Source organism: Hoplias malabaricus, chromosome 14 (assembly GCF_029633855.1).
Source record: "Hoplias malabaricus isolate fHopMal1 chromosome 14, fHopMal1.hap1, whole genome shotgun sequence".
NCBI lineage: Eukaryota > Metazoa > Chordata > Actinopteri > Characiformes > Erythrinidae > Hoplias > Hoplias malabaricus.
Genome location: NC_089813.1, coordinates 15,908,550 through 15,929,796, shown reverse-complemented (window position 1 = coordinate 15,929,796; position 21,247 = coordinate 15,908,550).

Below are 21,247 nucleotides of genomic sequence, written 5' to 3'. Positions count from 1 at the left end.
AAATTTATTTTTACAATAGATATTTTCCTTGGTTACAATATTGCATTGTTTATTATTATTATTATATAAAGAGAGAGTGTGTGTGAGAGAGAGAGAGAGAGAGAGAGAGAGAGAGAGAGAGAATATGTGACTAGTTAGCTGGTTTCTAGCTGAAAAATTGCTAATTATCTGAGGGACTACTTTTTAAATTGTGAAAAAATGCTGTTAAAAAGAGAATGATAGAACAGCTTCATTTATATTTCTTTCTCATGCTGTATTAGAGTGAATTATAGATGAGTATGTTAGCAAGCTAGTTGTGCAAGCTGCTGTAGCTAGCAAGTAAATTTTCTTTAGGTAGGCCTTAACAAGAGAGATGAGAGCACTCTCTTCTCCAGGTTTGAAGATTTTTATTTATTTATTTCATGTTAATTAGATTTTGTTTGGCTCACCTTTCTTTTAAAAGATTCTGCACCCTGAACCGCTCTTAGAATATTGCTTAATTTTGGGCATAGCTTTCCTGCAAATAGTTGTTTAATGACTACATTTGCGTTTAATTTTTCTGAAGTACAGTGGTGTCTTGATTCTCAAGATTAATTTGGTTATAAAACATTTGCCTGGCACTAGCCTAGCACCCCTACATTTACATATAATTTACACCTTGATTCATACAGCTATTTCAGCAGCAAATCAATGAACCAATGGCTGTGCCATTATAGGTGGAGTTTGAGGTTGAGGTGTGAGTGCATTGCACCCTTTACTGAATGAAGAACATGGAATAAACCAAATTTCTTAGATTTATTTAAAGTAATAGAGGGATGTGATGATTGTAAAATGATAGTTTTCCTAAAATCATATATTTAAACAATGTACATATTGTAATGTATTAAATGGATTTTAGAGCACTAGTGTTTTTTTTTTTTTTGTTCCAGTAGCACATACATACAGTAACAAGGTGTAGCATTTATTTATGTGTACATGTAAAATGTATTATATCTACATTTTTCGTGTGTATAAATTATATGATACAAATATTCTTTTACTTTTGTTCTTATTGTAAATGCTGTTATAGATGTCATTAACATTTTTGTTTATTCATTAGCAACTCATTTTTCCCCTTAGTAAAACTATTTTCTTCAAATTTTGCAATACAAAATGTACACATTTATACACTCAATTTAGACATGAATTTCATTATACAACAAAGATGAAATTGATGTTAAAATAGGAGGTGAAAAATGTGCTTATTTTTTAATCTGACTCAACTATGTAAATTTCATGAATGAGGGCCAATATTAAAATAAAAGTTGCACTTTATAGATTCCCTGCCTTACTGTCTAGCCACATTGCAATACAATGACTAGTAATTTTTGCTGAGATAACTTTTTTTATGTAAAACGCTGTATTGTTATATCCTTAAGTGCAGCATCATACTGCATTTGCAATTTTTTCCCCTCTCAATGATAAGGCGATCTCTTGTTAAGACCAAGAAATTCTCACATCATACATTCCTCACAAGTGTTTTGCCAGTTTTTTTACTCTAGGTCAGCTTAATACAATGTTTCCTTTATCGTTTTGTATAGTTGCTCTATGTAACATTTGGGGATTTTGAGACATCGCTGGTTGAAATGTATTATCAAACATGACATTAAGAACAATGCTTTGAGTCATCATTATAATGTTCATTTTTCATGTGAGGCCTCTCTAATATATACACAGCCCACTGAGGCTGTACTGATGTTTGAGACTGTGTGTGTGTGTGTGTGTGTGTGTGTGTGTGTGTGTGTGTGTGTGTGTGAGTGTGTGTGTGTGTGAAGACCATATTAAACTCTGAGTATTTCAAGCTTTACACTCAGAGTGGTGCACAGACACCATATTTTAACCATAAGGTAGTTCGCCACAGCAGGGAAACTTCATAAATGTTAAGTGGTTTAAATGTGACTCATAGACAAATTGACTGAAGTTAATGCATCAATTTGGAAGCCCGTTCTTACCCCTCATTTAATTCCATGACTGGGAGCCTTTTTTTCATCCTGTTTAAACAGAATTGTAATTTATGTCGCATACCACACATGCACATGTGAAGCAGAAAATGTGTATTACAGGCTCAATTAGATCGTATTGTAATGGCTCCAAATTAAACACTTTCACCCACTTAATTATATTATATTATATATATATATATATATATATATATATATATATATATATTCATGTAATTTGGATCACATGCAGTGGAAAGACACCCAGGTCATGTAGCATACAAGAGTTGTGGCTGGACATACACCACACCATAACATCAAGATGTGCAGCACCTGAAACTACAGATACTGGAAGCCTGTGCTAGCATTTCTCCTGCGGTGTTGCAAATAACTTGCAAATAACTCATGAAAGAATAAAGTTAAAACCAAGCACACCATTGTTTTTCTTGTGAAATTCCCAATACGTTTGATGTGTCACATGACCCTCTTCCCAATAACAAAAGTTGGATCCAAAATGGCCGACTTCAAAATGGCCACCATGGTCACCACCCATCTTGAAAAGTTCCCCCCTCCCATATACTAATGTGCCACAAACAGGAAGTTAATATCACCAACCATTCCCATTTTATTAAGGTGTATCCATATAAATGGCCCACCCTATATATATATATATATATATATATATATATATATATATATATATATATATATATTGAATTAACATACAAAACTTAAGGCAAATTTCATGTATGCATTTTTTGCCAATATGTGTACTTGTTTTCTCTTAGAAAATCAGTAAAACGTGTAATTTGACCAGGGGTATCCAATCTGACCTGCAAAGTGAGCCAGTGCTGATAGGCCACCACTCACATGGCATTTGGCTCACCCGTTTACTTCAAAGCTGATGGAGGCCTGGCGTTCAGCCCAGGATCAGATGTGACTGGCGAATGGCCCAGAACTCTAGCCCCTGGCTTTGGGCCTACAGCCCCCAACCCTATGGAGGGAGGGAGAGAGAGATGAAAAGGAGAATTGGAACAGGAGAGTAAATGAAACTAGGAGAGAGATACCAAAATATGTAGAGGAATGGGACAGAGAGAGAGAGAGAGACCACATTTTATGGGGGAGAAAGTAAAAGATGAGAGGACTCAAACAAAACACCAAGAAATAAAAGAATGGGTGAAGTGAGAGAGAGAGATTGGCTTTGAATTAGCTGACTGCTGTCAATGGTCGTGTAATATTTTTCAGTGGCAGCTGTTTTTTGGCTCCTACTTTTGCCTATAAAAATAGAAACCCATTAATTCCTAACCTTTTTTAAATAGCTCACACATATAGGTAATGTGTGTCAGAGCAACAAGTCAACCCACTGAACACACACACCCAACATTTTGAAATTTTTTATGTGGGTGGTCATGGAAAAAAAGATTTATGTAGATCTCACTCCTTCAGCATTGTCTCATTGTTTCTCTATTCATATTGTTTTCTTCCAACTTTCAGCCCCTCCTTCCCTCCCTCAATCTATTTAGCTCATCTTCCAGCCTCTTACTTAACACTACTGTACAAATAGAAGCAGCACAGTGCAGTACTGTTTCCAAGTCTCTCGCCTATAACAGAGATTGAACTCTGAATCACAGAGTCACTAACGTGAGTCAGTCTGCCACACACAGCTTCTCATGAGTAAGCAACAATTAAATAATAGTTAGATCTAGTATGTTTTTCATCAAAATGGTAATGTTAAAATAAAATATAAACAAAACAAATACACCAATACATGATTGAGATATACATACACACATAGCCCTTAAACAGTTCAGGGTTGCAGTGGGTCCGGAGCCTACCCGGAATCATTGAGTGCAAGGCAGTAACACACCCTGGTGGGGACAGCAGTCATTCACAGGGCGACACACATTCACTCACACCTACAGACACTTTTCAGCCAATCCGCCAACCAACATGTGTTTCAGGACAATTGGACGAAATCAGAGCACCCGGAGGAAACCCACATGGACATGGGGAGAATCTAGTATGTCGTTTAACAAAATGTAAAATAAAAACAATTAAATTAAGAAGAAACAGAAGTAGTAATTTTTTAAATCTTTAATAATAATAATATTAATAAACAAATTAGTTTATATTTAAAAAACACAATCAAGTTAGTCAGTGACAACACTGAAAATATTTTCTTTGTACATTTGTCAGATAAAACTTATAAAGCAGATAAAGCAGAATTAACAAAACACTTGGTTTTACTGCATTTTAAACAACGTTCCAAGTTTTCTGGAAATGGGGTATATAGCATGTCTGTTACCGTTTCCTTATGCTTAAGAAGCTTAAGAAGGAAAGTTTTTTTTTTTTTTTTTTGTGGTATGTGTGTGTGTACAAGACATATGTCACGTGGGGACCAAAGCCTGTTTACAGACCCATGGTTTGGAGACCTCTCGTCTTGGGGGGAACACAAGCTGGTCCCCATCATATGAAATATTGTATTTTAAGCCGAAGACATGTAGTAATACTTATGGATAAAGTTTGGGGAAGTCCCCAAAAAATGAATGGAAGTCTGTGTGTGTTTATAATGCCAAGTCATCTCTGAGGACACATAAATTGGAGGTAACACTGATGTGTGGAGAGAGTTCAGGGGGAGGAGTGTAGATGTTGTCTGGTTGCAGAATATGTTTGGAACCATGAGGAACCTACATTGCAGGGCTTAAATCATACAGCTATCTAACCTCAGCTAACCTCTCTCTCTCTCTCTCTCTCTCTCACTCTCTTACCCCCCCCCCCACTGTTTCTCCTCTCCATGAGTCTTTATCCTATAATCTTTTGTGCACGATAACTCATCTGTCCATCTGTTCAGCTTAACCTGCCCAAGTTTTGTTTTTTACATTCCATATTATATATTTAGTCAATGTTACATAGGCTAACTTTTCCTCAGTCTATCATCCTTATGCCTTGTACCAATAGATTGTATTTATGCTTTCTACATGTACACAAATTACATATTTTGCTGATTTTTGAAGAGAACAATTAAGAAAAAAAAACGCTCAGTGAGGTGACTTCACAACTAATAATCAAACATTACTGATAAAAACAAATGCTCAGTAAGATTCCCTAATCTTCAGATTTTTTTTTTTGTAACTATCTAAGGGCACATTGCATAAACACATGGCATTAACATGCATTGTGTACATGTAAAGTATCTGGATATACTTTGAATGGATTCTTTTTAACACTTGCCCTTAAAATGTGTCCTTAGCCTGACCAGATGAGATCTATATTTACTTTCCTGTGTAAAACCACACAAACATGTATATACCTTTTTTTTTTAATAAACTGCCTGCAAACATTTTTCACATGCTACTATCAGAGTATATGCTCTTAAACCATGCAGTGATTTGTCAGCATCAGCGGAGTAAAAAGCTCATGCCTATCCAGACGTGGAAATCGCATTCTGTGTAAGCTAAGCTTCTCTAGATCACTTGTTGTCTTATGGGCATTTTGCTTCACTTTTCTAGCCAGTGTACAAGCAGTACCAGCTGTCTTAGTCTTCAAGTATTTGACTTGACTTCCATTTCACTTAACTGCTAAAATCTTATCCAAATAAAAATGAAATGTTTTGGACCAAATGTGGTACATGGTCAGTTCTCTTATGGCACCCATGTAGCTTTGAATGACAGCATTGATTCAGGGTGAGTCTGGCTACCTCAGCTCAGCCACTCCACATTATGTGGGCCACATGTCAGGTGTGTCGTGGGCCCAAATGAACATTTGGCCCACAAAACATGTGCCAGTGCAACTGGGCAGCATGTGCCAAAGGTACCACAGATTAACCCCGAAAATGTTTTTATGTTTTTGTAGACAGCTTCTAAGAGTGAAGAGGTCTGTAACTTCAAATGAATTTGAAACAGTGTCTTTGCAGTCTTTTTCTCATAGTAATGAGCAGGAGGATTATGTTAGACGGGAATATTTTCTGTGCGCCAAACTAGAGTATTATTTGTTTTGTTTTTTTAAGATCCAGGATTGTTCAGTAAATTCCATTTGGTGTCTTTCAGGTTGACATATTTCCTTGCATTTGAATGGTGGATGTAAATTAGTGAACAGAGATCTTGATGTGTATTTCTGTGAGAAAGAGTGAATAAAATGCTGGTCAAGCCTTTGGCTGGTCAATTTAATGATCTACTGGCTAATGAGTGGTTCAAAGAATCATTCCAAAATGTGACTTAGCATAGCCCCTTTATAATGCTTCCCCCGACAGCTAATGACACGAGCACACAAAGTCCCCGTTCATTCATCAGTTGATATCAGCATGTCAGTGCTACATGCTAATGCTAACCCAAAACTGACTCACACTCAGCTGACACATTTCTCTCTCTCTTTCTCTGAGGATTATTCATAAAACTATAACTAAGCACAGATGGGATACATGAGCAATTTGACAAACTTCAGTTTCTGAATAGATGTTTTTTCTGCTGATTTTTATTTATTTATTTATTTTTAATTTATATATGAAGTTGTTATTTGACTTAACTCTCTTTAAGAATATCCACTAAAGTATAAAGGAACAACCCGGTCTCACACCTATTTGTGATATACATATATAGGGGACTGCAATTCGTGACATAGTCGCATATTTTCGACATTTTATGCGACAATATCACGATCATAAGTGAATAGGTAAGTACCATACAAACACTATGCGACAGTAACACGAAAACTCTTCCTCATTACAAGTGTCATTACTCATAACAGAAAAAGGCATAATGCGAATTACATAACATAGGTTCTTATTCCAACAAAGGCATCCATCCATCCATTATCTGTAACCGCTTATCCAATTTAGGGTCGCGGGGGGTCCAGAGCCTACCTGGAATCATCAATATTATGTCAATATTATGCGACTATGTCACGAATTGGAGTCCCCTATATATGTGACTATATCACGAATAGGTGTGAGACCGGGTTGAAAGGAAGCACCTCCCCCTACCTCTCAATTAGCTTGATTCTATTACAGTCACATAAGCCAAGGGCAAAGGCTAGCACATGCTTCCTCTGAGATTTCTGAAGCCAGTCACTACTTTTTAAATAGTCATCAAATTAATGTTATTGTACAGTTCAACATTTGGAGGAGAACAGTAATACTGCTTTCTTTTTACCTTGTAAGCTGGATGTCAGAGCTGGAAATGACATTACACCCGAGCTGATCATGTTGTAGTTAAACATTCTGAAAACACTATGTCCTAGGTTTTCATAATTATCTTGTTCCTAGTTGGCATTGTTAGTGATACCAGTATTTCACTATTTTATATTTAATATTTTATCCAAACAGGATGGGAAAAATTGCCCAACTCTGTTATGCACCAGACTAACACATATTGGCTAGAATATATTGGCTGAGTGATGGGCTTTCATTCATTCGTTATCTGTAAACGCTTATTCAGTTCAGCCCACCCGGAATCACTGGGCACAAGGCGGGAACACACCCTGGATGGGGCGCCAGTCCTTCACAGGGCAACACATACACAATCACACCCCCGGACACTTTTTTGAGTCACCAACCCACCTACCAATGTGCATTTTTTTGGACCATGGGAGGAAACCGGAGCACCTGGAGAACGAGAACACGGGGAGAACACACCAACTGCTCACAGACAGTCACCCAGGGTGGGAGGGAGAGGGGGGGCGAACCCACAACCTCCAGGTCTCTGGAGCTGTATGACTGTGACACCACCTGCTGCGCCACCGTGTGAGTGATAAAATTGTTCTTTTCCTAGTGGTGTATTAGCAAAACATGACCACATTTCCATCTCCCTCTTATGTGCAGGAAGGTGGAGATCGTTGTGCTGGTGAACATGTTTGTGATCTGATTTAGTAGAAGTTAAAGGGCACCAAATAGCATGTTGGGAAAAGCAGTCCTTAGCTGGTCTCAAACTGTATATCTCTTCATATAATAATTATCTACACATGGTTTGCAGTATTTCACTTTTACAGTATGGGGAAAAAATGGAAGAAAAACGTACTCCCAAGCCTCTACGATATTTAATCTGTAAACTCAAGTGTACAACAAATCACATTTCGCAAATGGCAGAGTGTGTGTTTTATACAAAAAAACCACACACTACATAAATTTGCATTCCTGCTAGTGATTGAGACCTGGAGTGAAAGTTCTATCTTTGTGTCCACCTCCCCTCCCCCACAACTCTATCTCGAAATGCCTAGAATGTGGCCTGAAAAGTACCATGTGCAACTAAGCTTTATTTCGCCTCATATAAAGTGTTTGTGATTTATGAGAAGTGTATGTATTTTTCCTGCACAATATAAATCATGCTTTTGGCTTTTGAGTGTAGAGGAGAGGGAGGGCTCCAAATCCCTGCGTGCACACTCTACATTTCCCCTTCTGCTGCTTAACAAGTGCAAGTATGAGTTATTGGCCCAAAAAAGCCCATTCACCACATTTTAATATGTTCACTGTTTACCTTTCCCATGTTTAGCGTTCTCCTGCTGATTGAAGCCTACATTCGTCACGCTGTAGGAGGCTTACATCACAACCAACAGGATGTTACCATCTTTAGCAGCAGCTGATATTGTTAATGGCGTATGATGAGGTCTCCTACATACATTGTATTTTAAGGAACTGGAAAACTGAAACCCTAAGCTACATCTAGCTTTTTAAATGCATTTTGTTTTCATTCAGTCACTTTTCTAATATTAACTCTACTTGTTATATCAAGCAATCATTAATTTCTATGGAAAACACAAATAATTTTGGTATTAAACTACATTACTGTTATATTGACAAAGACAAAAATGTATCTCTGTTTTTGCAGATTTTTAGTTTACTACATAATTTAAACACAACAGCTGTCCTTCATAACTCATAATTTTTATTATAAATGGACCATTAGAAAAACACCAAAATTACATGGAATAAAATTATATTTCAGTTGAAAGTCAATAAGGTTTTTCTCTGGACAGCAACGATAAAATGTATATTAATTTGTTTACATAAAACAAGTATTTGGACATATTGATTTTTGCTAATCAATCCTTACCACTTAAATATATTGTCCATTTTATCAGCTCCACTTACCATAAAGATGCCCCTTGTTGTTCTGCAATTACAGAGTATATTTTAGCTGCTGCTCTGCAAACTTTTATAGCCCTTTCTTCAATGGTCAGGGTCCTATAGGATAACCAAAGAGCAGGCATTGTTGGTTTAGTTGGTTTAGATTGTGTGTTAGTGTGTGTTGTGTTGGTTCAAGTTAATCAGACACAGCAGTGCTGCTGGAGTCTTACAGCCACAAGCTGGACTGAGAATATTCTACTAACCAAAACTGTCCAGCTAACGGTGTCCTGTGGGCAGCGTCCTGTGTACACTGATGAAGGAATATAGGACAGGTAGCACAAAGTTTGCAGCCACTGTCTCTGACTTTACGTCAACAAAATAAAACAATGTAGATGTGTTTATCAGAACGGACAGTAAGTTGGCACACTTTTTAAAACCTCCAGCAGGACTGGGGGTCAGAGGGTCAGAGTTCCACCCAGGTTCAAGTAAGTTTTAAAAGTATTTAAATGACATACAGTAGGTTCCAGGATGTTGTGAATATTTTCACAGATCAGGCTCCTAATTTCTAAAAAAAAAACAAAAAAAAAAAAACAAAGCTTTTCAACTATTATACACTTAGTGGTGTTCATTTCAGATATCACTGATTTCCCTATAACTCTGAAAAAAGTTTCTGGAAAATAGTAAAATATTATAGACATTTTGGATGACATACTGTCTAGCTGCTGCAGATTTTGGTCAAATTACACATTTGGTTGATTTACTTAGTGAAAATATTGTTTCAACTGCTGGACAGCTCTGAGGCTTATTTGAGATTATTAGAAAAGTCAGGCAGTTGGAATTAAATCCTGGAAAAGCGTTCCACATTTTTACTTTTGCCCCCTCCAATAATAGGTGCACATCTTCATCAGAGAACACACGGAAATATGGAATTTGTCTGCAGAGTTTATATATAATTTTTCCTATTGATTTCCACTTGCACACACTGGAAAATAATAAAACAAAAATAATATAAACACAGTATATTAAATATGAACATTTTTATTCACACAGTATTGGAAGTTTTAGTAAAACCATATATAATTATAACTTATCGTTGAGCAGTTCCCAGTCAACATTAGTTTTGCATTTGTTGTTGTCAAAAATATTTCTGTATGTGCTCATAATATCATGATTTGTTAACTACATATATATATATATATATATATATATATAAAAAGTTTACTATAGTGCTTATTATAGCTAATGAAGAAAAAAAAGGCTCAGAATCTGTGACAAAAATTAGTTTACACTACAGCCAGCTTTGACAATTTAAAATGCAAGTGAATGATTGTATTTGCAGTAAAACTACAGCCAGAGGAACTGTTTAAAACTTTTTGTTAGCCATAAGTGTATTTCACCAATAAAACACTGCAACTAAATTAAATGCAGAATTTCAGTCCAAAAAGTTGTATGTGCATTTGAATCAATTATGCATAATCAGAAGTTGTGTATGTGTGTGGGTGTGTTTATTTTTAAACAGTGCCATGGTAAGTGTGTTCTGTTGTTTCAGTTTTATTTCATTTATTTATTTATTGTCTTGTTACATAAATTATGAGGTCATATTTAATACAGCTAACTTTAATTACTTGTTTATTGGAAAATTCTTGCACAGCCCTATTTAAACCCTATATATAATTGAAAGCAGTACACAATAAAATAAGACAATATTTGAAATGTTGAATTGAGGCCATTTTATTGTTCTTTGTAAAATATGTGCCCATTTAAATTTGATGACAGCAACATGTTTTTAAAAGTTGGAAAAGGGGCAATGGACTGGTAAATTTGTGTCATTTGGGGAAATAAATGTAACTCATTTTATTGGAACTTAATTTTATAGGTTTTAATCTACACTATTCTTAATATCATTAAATGTTTCTGAGACTCCAGAGAAATCTCTGTATGTAAGGGACAGGTCTGTAATGCAATACTGGATGACTGTCATCTGTGTCCTCAAGCAGAACAGCATTTAAAAAAAAAATAATAAAAAAAGGAAGGAAAGAAATCATTCCAGAAATTACTGCATGGGTTAGACACGCTGAAAACCAAGGCCTGTGAACGTAGTTCATTGCAAAATGGCTGTAGGATGCAAAATGGACTGTACAAAAACAAGATCCAGAAATGCTGTTGTCTTCTCTGAATACATTTATGAGAGTCTGAGGTAAAGTGGATAAGTGTTCTATAGTCTGACCAATCAAACCTTGGAAATATTTTTGGAAATCTTAGACACTGTGTCCTGTGGGCTAAAGAGGATCAGAATCATCCTGCCTGTTCAAAAGCCACAATCTTGAATGACTCACACATCCGTGAAATTACCTGCCGTAATTTTTCAGAATTAGTATTGTCTTCTATTATCTGACACCATTAATGTGAAATCATTAAAGTTTGGATTACAACAGCATTGCTTCAAGTAAAATAATGCAGGTACTAGAGTATTTGGCATATTAAGAAATATGAAATACTACAAAGAAATCACCAAACTGTTGAGTAGAAAACATGCTATATACAGCAAGACTGGGAAACCTTTCACTTTCAAAAGTGCAGCAATTGGTCTCCTCAGTTCCCAAACACCGTCATTCATTCATTGTAACCGCTTATCCAGTTCAGGGTTGCGGTGAGTCCAGAGCCTAACGGGAATCATTGGGTGCAAGGCAGGCACACATCCTGGAGGGGATGCCAGTCAATCAAAGGGTGACATGCACATTCACTCACATCTATGTACACTTTTGAGTCGCCAATCCACCTACCAATGTGTGTTTTTTGGATTGTGGAGGAAACCTGAAGGAAACCCACACAGACACGGGGAGAACAAAATCAGAACATCAAAAATTCTCACAAAGTCCCCAGAGCGGGACTTGAACCCACAACCTCCAGGTCCCTGGAGCTGCGTGACTACAACACTACCTGCTGCGCCACCGTGCCGCCCCTTAAACACTTACTGTGTGTTGCTAAGAGATTAGTGACGCAACACAATGTTAAACATGGTCCTGTCGAATTATTGAAATATGTGGCTTGCATCAAAATAAGAATGGGCATAAAAAATAATAATAATTAAATAAGGCAATAAAATTACTTTTGCATTGGACACCATTGCATTTTGCTTTTATGTACATTTTGCACAGCATCCCAGCTTTTAATGGTTAGTATTTATTTGCCTCAAGTTGACCACTACTGGACCACTATTTTTTTAAATATATGACATTCTAGATTATTAGCTTTTTAGTGAAAGGTGGCACTTGATATGATGAGATTTATCCAGCTACAAACTCAAAATTAATTTTAAACACTAAATCTATGTGTAATTACCAATGAAGGACAATGAAGATTCCAAACTTTTAAACAATATGTCAGTTTCGTTCTCCAGTATCCTGCTTCTCCTCCAATGGTCTTGGCAGCGGAGAAGACACAAATGGAGACAGACGGCAGGAACTGGCAGCAATGGAGGCAGAAAAACAAAGCTCATTATTATTCATCACAGGGATAGACACTAATGAGTAAAAACAACATGTTAACAAATCGCTGCTGTGTGATTTGTGCTGTAAACCAGGCCATTTACAAACACCCCCTAACCATGTCTTTTAGTCTGGCTCCAGCCTTCCATCCTCCGTCTTCTTCCTCAAGCCTGAGGGGCCAGAAATGGTCTTATCATTGGTTACTTCATCAAATCCGAGACACGTCGGACCTCCATGTTTCCTCCCGTCATCTCCGCTCATAACATAGTTATGTTAAGTGCAGTGTGAAAAAATGAAAAAGAAAGCTGAATCAACTCCCCAGGGATGATAAGTTATGATTTAAAATGTAAGAGGCTATATGGCTCTGTGCAGTTATATTACCATATGCTTCTTGATAGCTTTCTGCATGAGCTCAGAGCTGCAGCATAAACATCCCACTATCTCTGCTACTAAATCTGTCATAAAAACACCCCTGCCCCCTCTCACCCCTCTCACTTTCTCTCTCTTTCTCACTAAGAACACACAGACATTTGGAATGGTGTGGCCCACTGTAAAGGAGGTACGTTTGCAGAGAGATGTTAGCTTGGATGTTGAAAATGTATACCAAAGTCTAATAAAAGGTCAGTGGCTCCCCTGAGGTCTTTTTAGTCCAGTGATCATTTGCTATACTGTGGTTTAACTTCAAACTAAAGCGAGCATGTGATTTTTCAGGTTTTGTAACAAGGCAATGCAAAAACACCATACTATAACCTATCAAGCTTTAATTAAACTAAAAAATGTCTCAGGCTAACCTCAGAAAAATAACTAGATTTTTGGTTCTTATTATGAATATTGGTATTGTATCACTACGTTGATTTCATTCATTCATTTTCTATAACTGCCTCATCCTATTCAGGGTTGCAGTGGGTCCACCAGCAATTAGTGGTGAAGATTTCCTGTATCTCTGAATAGTTTCCTAAAGATTCATACTATTATTCCATTACTGTGGGCACAGAAGTGTATACACCTAGTAAACGTTGGTGGTCTTGTAGTTTGATTTTTTATTGTTTTAATTTTCCTTGTGTCTGTTATATTTTATCTGATCCTTCTACTATCATTTGATCATACTTAATAATACATAATATAATAATCTACTCCTCTAGATTAATATTTTGGGCAATTCTTAGGTCAATCTCATAAAATATTATTTGGATCAGGCTCAAACAAAAGGAGGAGGGGATAATTGTTGCATTATTATCAAGACCATATATAATAAAAAATATTTAAAAAAAATAATGCATAAAATGGGTTTGTGTGCTTTAACAATGAAATGGATTATTTAGTTTTCACCAATTGATATGTATTAAAGCCTCATGTTAATGCTAAAATTATTAATTTAATAATTGAAAAATAACAGGTGAAAATTAACAACAGGGATAATCCATTTCATTGTTAAAGCACACAAACCCATTTTATGCATTATTTTTGTATTGTTAAATACAGTAAAGAAAATGAGTGAAACAGCTTGAATTTCTGATTATTCATGTTCTAATTCTTAGACCCTTGACCTATCCTTTAGTATTTTGAAGTTGCAGTAAATTGTACTCCTATATTTTGGCAGTTTATCGTTTGCTGCTTTTTTTTCCCTTGCTTACATATCTCAATATCTTTACGACATATAATGATATATTAAAGACTTTTAAGATAAAATATTCTTGTGTTCAAACTTAGAACATAATTACCTAATGAACATTTTGTTGGCTCACCCTCTTTCTCCCTCAACCCCCATCACTTAATGCACAGCGGCCAATACAGGCATCTGTTAGCTAATGGAACAAAACTAATCAGTTAATGTTCTCCTCCAAGCATGTTGAACTGTCCAAAGACAATGTGTTGTGGCAGCTCACGCCATATCTCAGCAGAGGGATGTGCTGGCTTTTACCATGTGACTCGGAGAGACATAGCTATTAGAGTGGCAGTAACTAATAACGGGAGAGCAGGCTGAAAAAACATTGATCTTATGAGAATGATTTGCTTCGTCTGGAAAGATACGGGGAGAAGACGTATGAGTAAGTGCAGAAGAGTGATGGTGAGATGCCAGTTATCTTTTCCTCTTTCACCCAGATGATTAGAGCAGAATAAAGCGTGACAGCAGATCGGAGAATGCACACTGAATTTGCTAGAGAGAGACAAAAACCAGACACCTAAAGCAGCTATTCTAATCTATTTTCCACTTTCTCTCATTTTTGCCATCTGTCTATTTGTCTATCGGTCTGACACACACACACACACATCTGAGAGAGATCAGTGAAAGGAAATCAAGTTTGTAAATTATAGAGTATTTAAGGCAGAACAGCCTTTTTGTAACATACTCTGAACTTTTAATTCGGCCCCTCTGAGGCTCGTCTAAGAGCCAGCAAGGCCTCAGATACCCTCAACTCAGCCAAAAGGTTTTGTGGATGGAGGAAGGAAAGTAGGCAGCCTTGTTACAAGTTTCTGTAAAATAGAAGAAAAGAGAATATGGTATAACTTTGTCTGCTATCAGCAGAGAAAAAAGGGCAGGGAGTGGAAAAGTGTAGTGAATTTGGGCCAAGGCCCCTCCTTTGAAGCTTCAGACAAACCCAAGTTACATGCTTTAGAGAAAATATAAATGACTACATTTTCTATATTAGACAGTTAAATGAAAAATAAATACTAAAGTAGACTAACAATGTGCATTTATGTGGATTGTGCACAGGTTCTGCTTTCTTGATTTTTTAGAAGGATCCTAAGTCCTTCAAACCTCAAAAAAAAAAAAAAAAAAAAAAAAAAAAAAAACTTGAAATCAGCTTCTATCTCACTCGTTTTTTACAGTGTAGTTAACTAAGAAAGCACCTGCTGTACATTGACGTAGCAATGAGCTAAATATAAGAAATCAATGAGAGAAAATAATGGAACGTAACAGATCACAATATTGTTAACTGCACTGAACTTGTAGTGAGTGTATTTTTCCTTTTCTTTTCAAGGCTAGTCATTTTTAGTAACTTTCTATGTTTAGCTCAACTGCATATCCCTTCACAGATTCAACAGTGGGGAAAAATAAATACATACAGTACCAGTCAAATGTTTGCCCAATCAGGGAGGTTCTTTATTGTTTTGGGCCATTTTCCACATATTGGGACTGTACAATACCAGTCAAAAGTTTGGATATATTCTCATTCAATTATTTTTCTTTGTTTTTTTTTTTATTATTTTCTACATTGTAAATTAATATGGAAGCCATTACAACTATGACAGCACATGTGGAATTATGTAGTAAACAAAAAAATGTTAAACCAGGATATGTTTTATATTTTAGATTTTTCAAAGTAGCCACCTTTTGCTTTGATGAGAACTTTTCGCACACTTGGCGCTCCCTCAGTCAGCTTCATGAGGTCGTCACCTGGAATGGTTTTCAGTGAACAGCTGTGGCCTTATCAAGATTTAATTTGTAGAACTGCTCGCCTTCTTAATGTGTATGAGACCATAACTTGGGTTGTGCAGAGGTAGGGGTGGTACACAGTGAATAGCCCTATTCCACCAATAATTAAGTAGACCTGTCCAAACTTTTGACTGGTACCGTACTTGCCCAAACATATTAAAAATTGGAAAGTAACGGAAAACAGAGATTCCTAAATGTTTGATATCATGAAAACTCTTTAAGCTTTAAAAAGTATTTTTGTACTTATTTGCTTTATAGAAAGGATCTTTAGGGCACTGTTCTTCAAGCACCTCAAAATGGTTCATATATATGTTTGAGGACCCTGTATCAGAGTATCAGTGTGAGGACCCTGAGGGCCACTTTGAGGACTGTTACTATAGGACACCAAAATTGATTCTTCACTCCAAAATATTTTCACACTTTAATCAATGTGCCCCACTTTGTCACAGTCTTCATCTTTCTTGTGTTTCAATCTCTACTCAAATGGTTGTTTTACCAGGTTTTCTCCCCAGTATTTGCTGCCATATCCTATCTACTTACTAGATCTCTATCACACAGTCCTACTTGACTGGTAGGATGAAGGCTAGCAAATAAAGTACCACTTTTAAACAACCAGTAGTAGTTCAACATGCTTGGAGGAGAACACTAACTGAAAATCCTTATATATATTTGCTACTATATGCCCATGTTTGCTGGGCATATTTCTTGAAAAATATACACCTGTACCTCACAGTGGAGAAAAGCTGTGGCCAAATATGCTTTCCTGGACTTCCATCTATGGATGGCTGTCTATACATGTGGATGACTATCGATGTGACTGTATTTAGTTTCTCTCATCTAGACTTTTTAAGCTAAATTTAAGGTAGCAAATTGAATTGTGGGCGGCATGGTGGCGCAGCAGGTAGTGTCGCAGTCACACAGCTCCAGGGACCTTGGGGTTGTGGGTTTGATTCTCGCTCCGGGTGACTGTCTGTGAGGAGTTGGTGTGTTCTCCCTGTGTCCGCGTGGGTTACCTCCGGGTGCTCCGGTTTCCTCCCATAGTCCAAAAACACACGTTGGTAGGTGGATTGGCGACTCGTAAGTGAATGTGTGTGTGTGTGTGTGTGTGTGTCTGTGTTGCCCTGTGAAGGACTGGCGCCCCCTCCAGGGTGTATTCCTGCCTTGCGCCCAATGATTCCAGGTAGGCTCTGGACCCCCGCGACCCTGAATTGGATAAGTGGTTACAGATAATGAATGAATGAAATTGAATTGTGCAAGCAGTTTTTTCAGAAATAGTTTGAAGCATTGCAGTTTTCGGGAGTTAGTTGTGACTTTGAGACTTTTTGCTTAAGAAAATTTCACAAGTATATAAATGTGTGTGTCTGTTCCAGGATACCCAAACCATTGGCCTTCACTGGCTTTTGGTGAAAGCTACTGAAAGTCCATTTTCAGAAAGAATGAGACATTGTGTAAAAGTCAATAAAACATGAATCTGTGGTTTGTTCATTCTCATGATTTTTTTATTTGACTGGCATATTCATTTCTGGTATTTTCACTGACCGATTTGATTGTACTTTGTAAATATGAACAAATTTAGAATCGGATGTCTGCAACACACTCCGAAAAAGTTGAGATGGTTGCAAATAAGAGAAATGAAAATGTTTTGAAGCATTAGTCTACACTATAAGCAGGTGAATATCAAAGTTATAAAAGGAGCATTCATCAAAGACTCAGTCATTGCAAGAAAAAAAAGGGAATTGCTCATTACTTTATACTAAAACTTCATGAGAGAATTGTCAAATAGCTAAAACAACATTTTTCGAAGCATGGTTTTACATTGTCAACACTCTCTGTGTTAATTTAACACTAATAATTTTGATTTAACACTGGTGAATTTTCTGTGTGAAATGATTCAGAAGAAATACCAGAGTAAGACACCAACACTGAGCTTGACCTTTGAGCCCTCAGATGACGCCTCATAAGAAACTGTCTTGGCACAGTGACAAATACAGCCATATGGTGTACTTCAAATACATCCATGATGATGGCATGGGTGAATTTCATATGTAAGAAGTTTGTTTTGATGTGGAGACAAACATTGGGTTTGTACAGAGACATGTGCTGCCATCAAGACAATGCCTTTTCATGGGAAGTCCATGGTTATTCCAGCAACACAATGCCAAGCCTAACTCCTATAATTTCCTATAATAACATGGCTTCGTAGGCACAGATGTAGAGCATCATGCAGCGGTAACGGGACCATGGACTGTTGAATGGCTGAAGTTTTGTTTTAAGTTAGAATGTGCAAAATTTCCACTTGCAAACCTTTAACAATTAGTATCCACATTTCCCAAATGATTAAATGTTGTAATTGAAAGGAAAGGTGATGTAAGACAGTGATAAACATATCTGTCCCAGCTTTGTTGCACTGTGTTGCCTGTGTAAATTTCTACACGTGTTTATTGGCACAAATACAATTAAATTGTTCAGTGAAAACATTGGAAAGCTTTTCTTTGTGCTTTTGGCAGTTAAATAAAGCTTCAAGCAAATGAACAAATCACTTATTGCATATTACAAAATATCCAAACTTTTCTGGTAAGGGAATTTTTGCTTTGAAAGCCTAATTAAGCTGTGAACAAATGACCGAAGAGAAATATCCTCAGAGAATCTGTGACTGCCATTGAGCAGCAATTCTTTAGATAAATTAACCACCAACATCTGCTTCCACACCTCAGGTGTATCCTTCAAGTCACATTCAGATTCTCTGTAGTGGCTTCCAAGACTAATAATCTATAAAAACACGTCAAGAGACAATAAATCACTCCCTATATTCAAGCAGAACAAGGAGCCAGATGATTGCCTGAACAAGCCTAGTTGGAGTTGGAACTCAACATTTATGCAACTTCCAGGGAACAATGGGACGTGCTTTGAGTACAAGGTCTTCATTGTTCCAGCAAGAACATGATGGGTTTGTTCAAAATTATCATGAAAGTGGAACATTTCAAACAAACTTCATGCATTGTGACTTGAGTCAAAACAAACGATTTTTCATCAAGAATCCGCCCCCCCCCCACACACCCCACACCCCTCATTCACATTCTGCTGCTCTTGGATGAGTGCAGATGTTATTGTTTTTCATCCAGGTTTTTTTTACTGTTTGATGAAGGGAGGAATAGCACCTGAATTTAACATATTGGGGGAAAAAGAAAATATACAATGTGATCTGTGCAAAAAATAAAATATATAAATAAATTTACAAAGGAGATGTACTTACAAAATCGACAAAGCATGTCATTTGACCCGGGGAGTTTCCAACTTACGTATGCAACTAGTTATAAAGAAAAAGGAATCCTTTTACAGCTGTAAAACATGATTGGAACAGTCCTTCTGAAGATCATCTTATTTACTCTGTATTATTTTCGCATGTCTTGTACAAAGTCTGGTGTAAACTGTGAAACACATGCTTCCACTTGGGAATGTTCTGCATTCTGGGAATCACACAGCTGCCAATTAAGCATCAAGGCCATAGGAATGATTGCCTTAATCCAAATGCTAAACTACCTTTATGAAACACAGGATTAGTAACTGTACACTCAACTTCTTCAGATCTCATAACATCCTTCATTTATGTCATTGTACTTTTCTACAGTCCACTAGATCTTAGCAGAAGTCTTGAATTCTTTGAATCCCAGCAGTGCCACAGCCATCTGTGGTCAGGAGTCCTAGGGGAGGAAACACTTAACTTTGTCCTCAGTGTCTTCTATGTCCTCAATCAGGATTTGAATTGAGCTAGAGCTATTGGGCAAAAAGAAGTGAAGTGATATTTTTTTAAATCCCCTTGGGAAACTGAGACTTTGAATTCAACCCATATGTGGAAGGGAACATGCAGACAAACACAGACACACACACATACACTAGTCAGCATTTTTTTTAGCACACACAGGGCCGGCTGTAAAAAAAAAAGAAAAAGAAAATGCATATCCAGAGTGATCAGCAGCCACTTCACCAGCATTTAATGGTCTCCTCAAGGGTTCTTCAGCTGTGAATATTGCATTAGACTTCTTCTGTATGAACGGCAGAATTTCCCTGTGATTTGTGATGTAGCCAGATATCAAGAGTTAGCTCAGACCACTCATTCTCACTGACAGATAAGTAATCTTCCCATGCTGATATCTATAACAACAGCCTGTATTTCTAACACAACTATATTGTACAAGGGAGCACTGGTGTCTAAGTGACTACTCACTTTCCAAAGCTAGCTAACAAAATTAAAAAAAATGTTAACAGTTAGTTTAGCAGCACGTACTGAAACAGAAAATGGATACATTAGTTGATATTTGACATTCTGCACATTTTGTTGGATTCTTAAGAAGCGTGTGAAAACACATCTAGATCAAATTCCAGAGCTGACATTGAGTAGTTTATTCCCCAATTATAAGGGCCGAACAACTAAATATTATGAGGCTGACAACAAATTCTCTGGAATTTTGTAAATGTAATAGTAATTAGTCAACATTATTTAATTTGTAATATTTTTTTTATTAAGTATGTAATACAGAAATTTTCATTTAGCCATTTTACATTATTTGAGTTTTCTGTCATTTGTGCATTGATTGAGGTTCCACATTTATAAAGTTTAACCAGTATTAAAGCCAGTTAAAAGGCTAATAGCAGTATCCTACTTGGATAACCAATGACAGGAATTAAGCATTATTTGGGAAGATAATTCATTTATTTGCACACACTTGCCGAAAGAGTTTCTGCTCTTTACAGTCAGCCCCATCTGTACCAAACAGTACACTAAATCCACACTGATAAAATCATGTGTAGACAAACACGGCTGCTACCTACAATTTCTCCGATCCTTAGTTCCACTCTAGCTCTCATTGTTTGAGCATTATTTGCTTCAGGCCTCATTTGTTTACAACTTGCATCTGTTCTGAACATGTACAGACATGTTTGTCTCCTCATTATTTTCTAAACAATACAGTATAACAACTTTGAATGAAAATTTGCTGTGGATTTATGCCAATTTTTTACCTTTACATGTTCAAAAGCATTGTGTTGCTTCGCTGACCTGTATTAGAGCTTTTATTGTCTCTTTTCTGGGCTCAGCTCAGGTTTATATTGTATTAGTTGTTAAATAACCTAGAGATTTGTTTACAGTATGTGGTAAGATGTACATTTATACATTGAACTGTCTTAATCACCGTGCAGCCTGTTAGAAATATACTTGGGAGGAGAACAGGGTGAGACCTGTAAGTCAAAGTTCCCGGATGTCCTGATCTACCCTCCAGTGGGGGGCGCCACAAGGGGAAAAAAACGA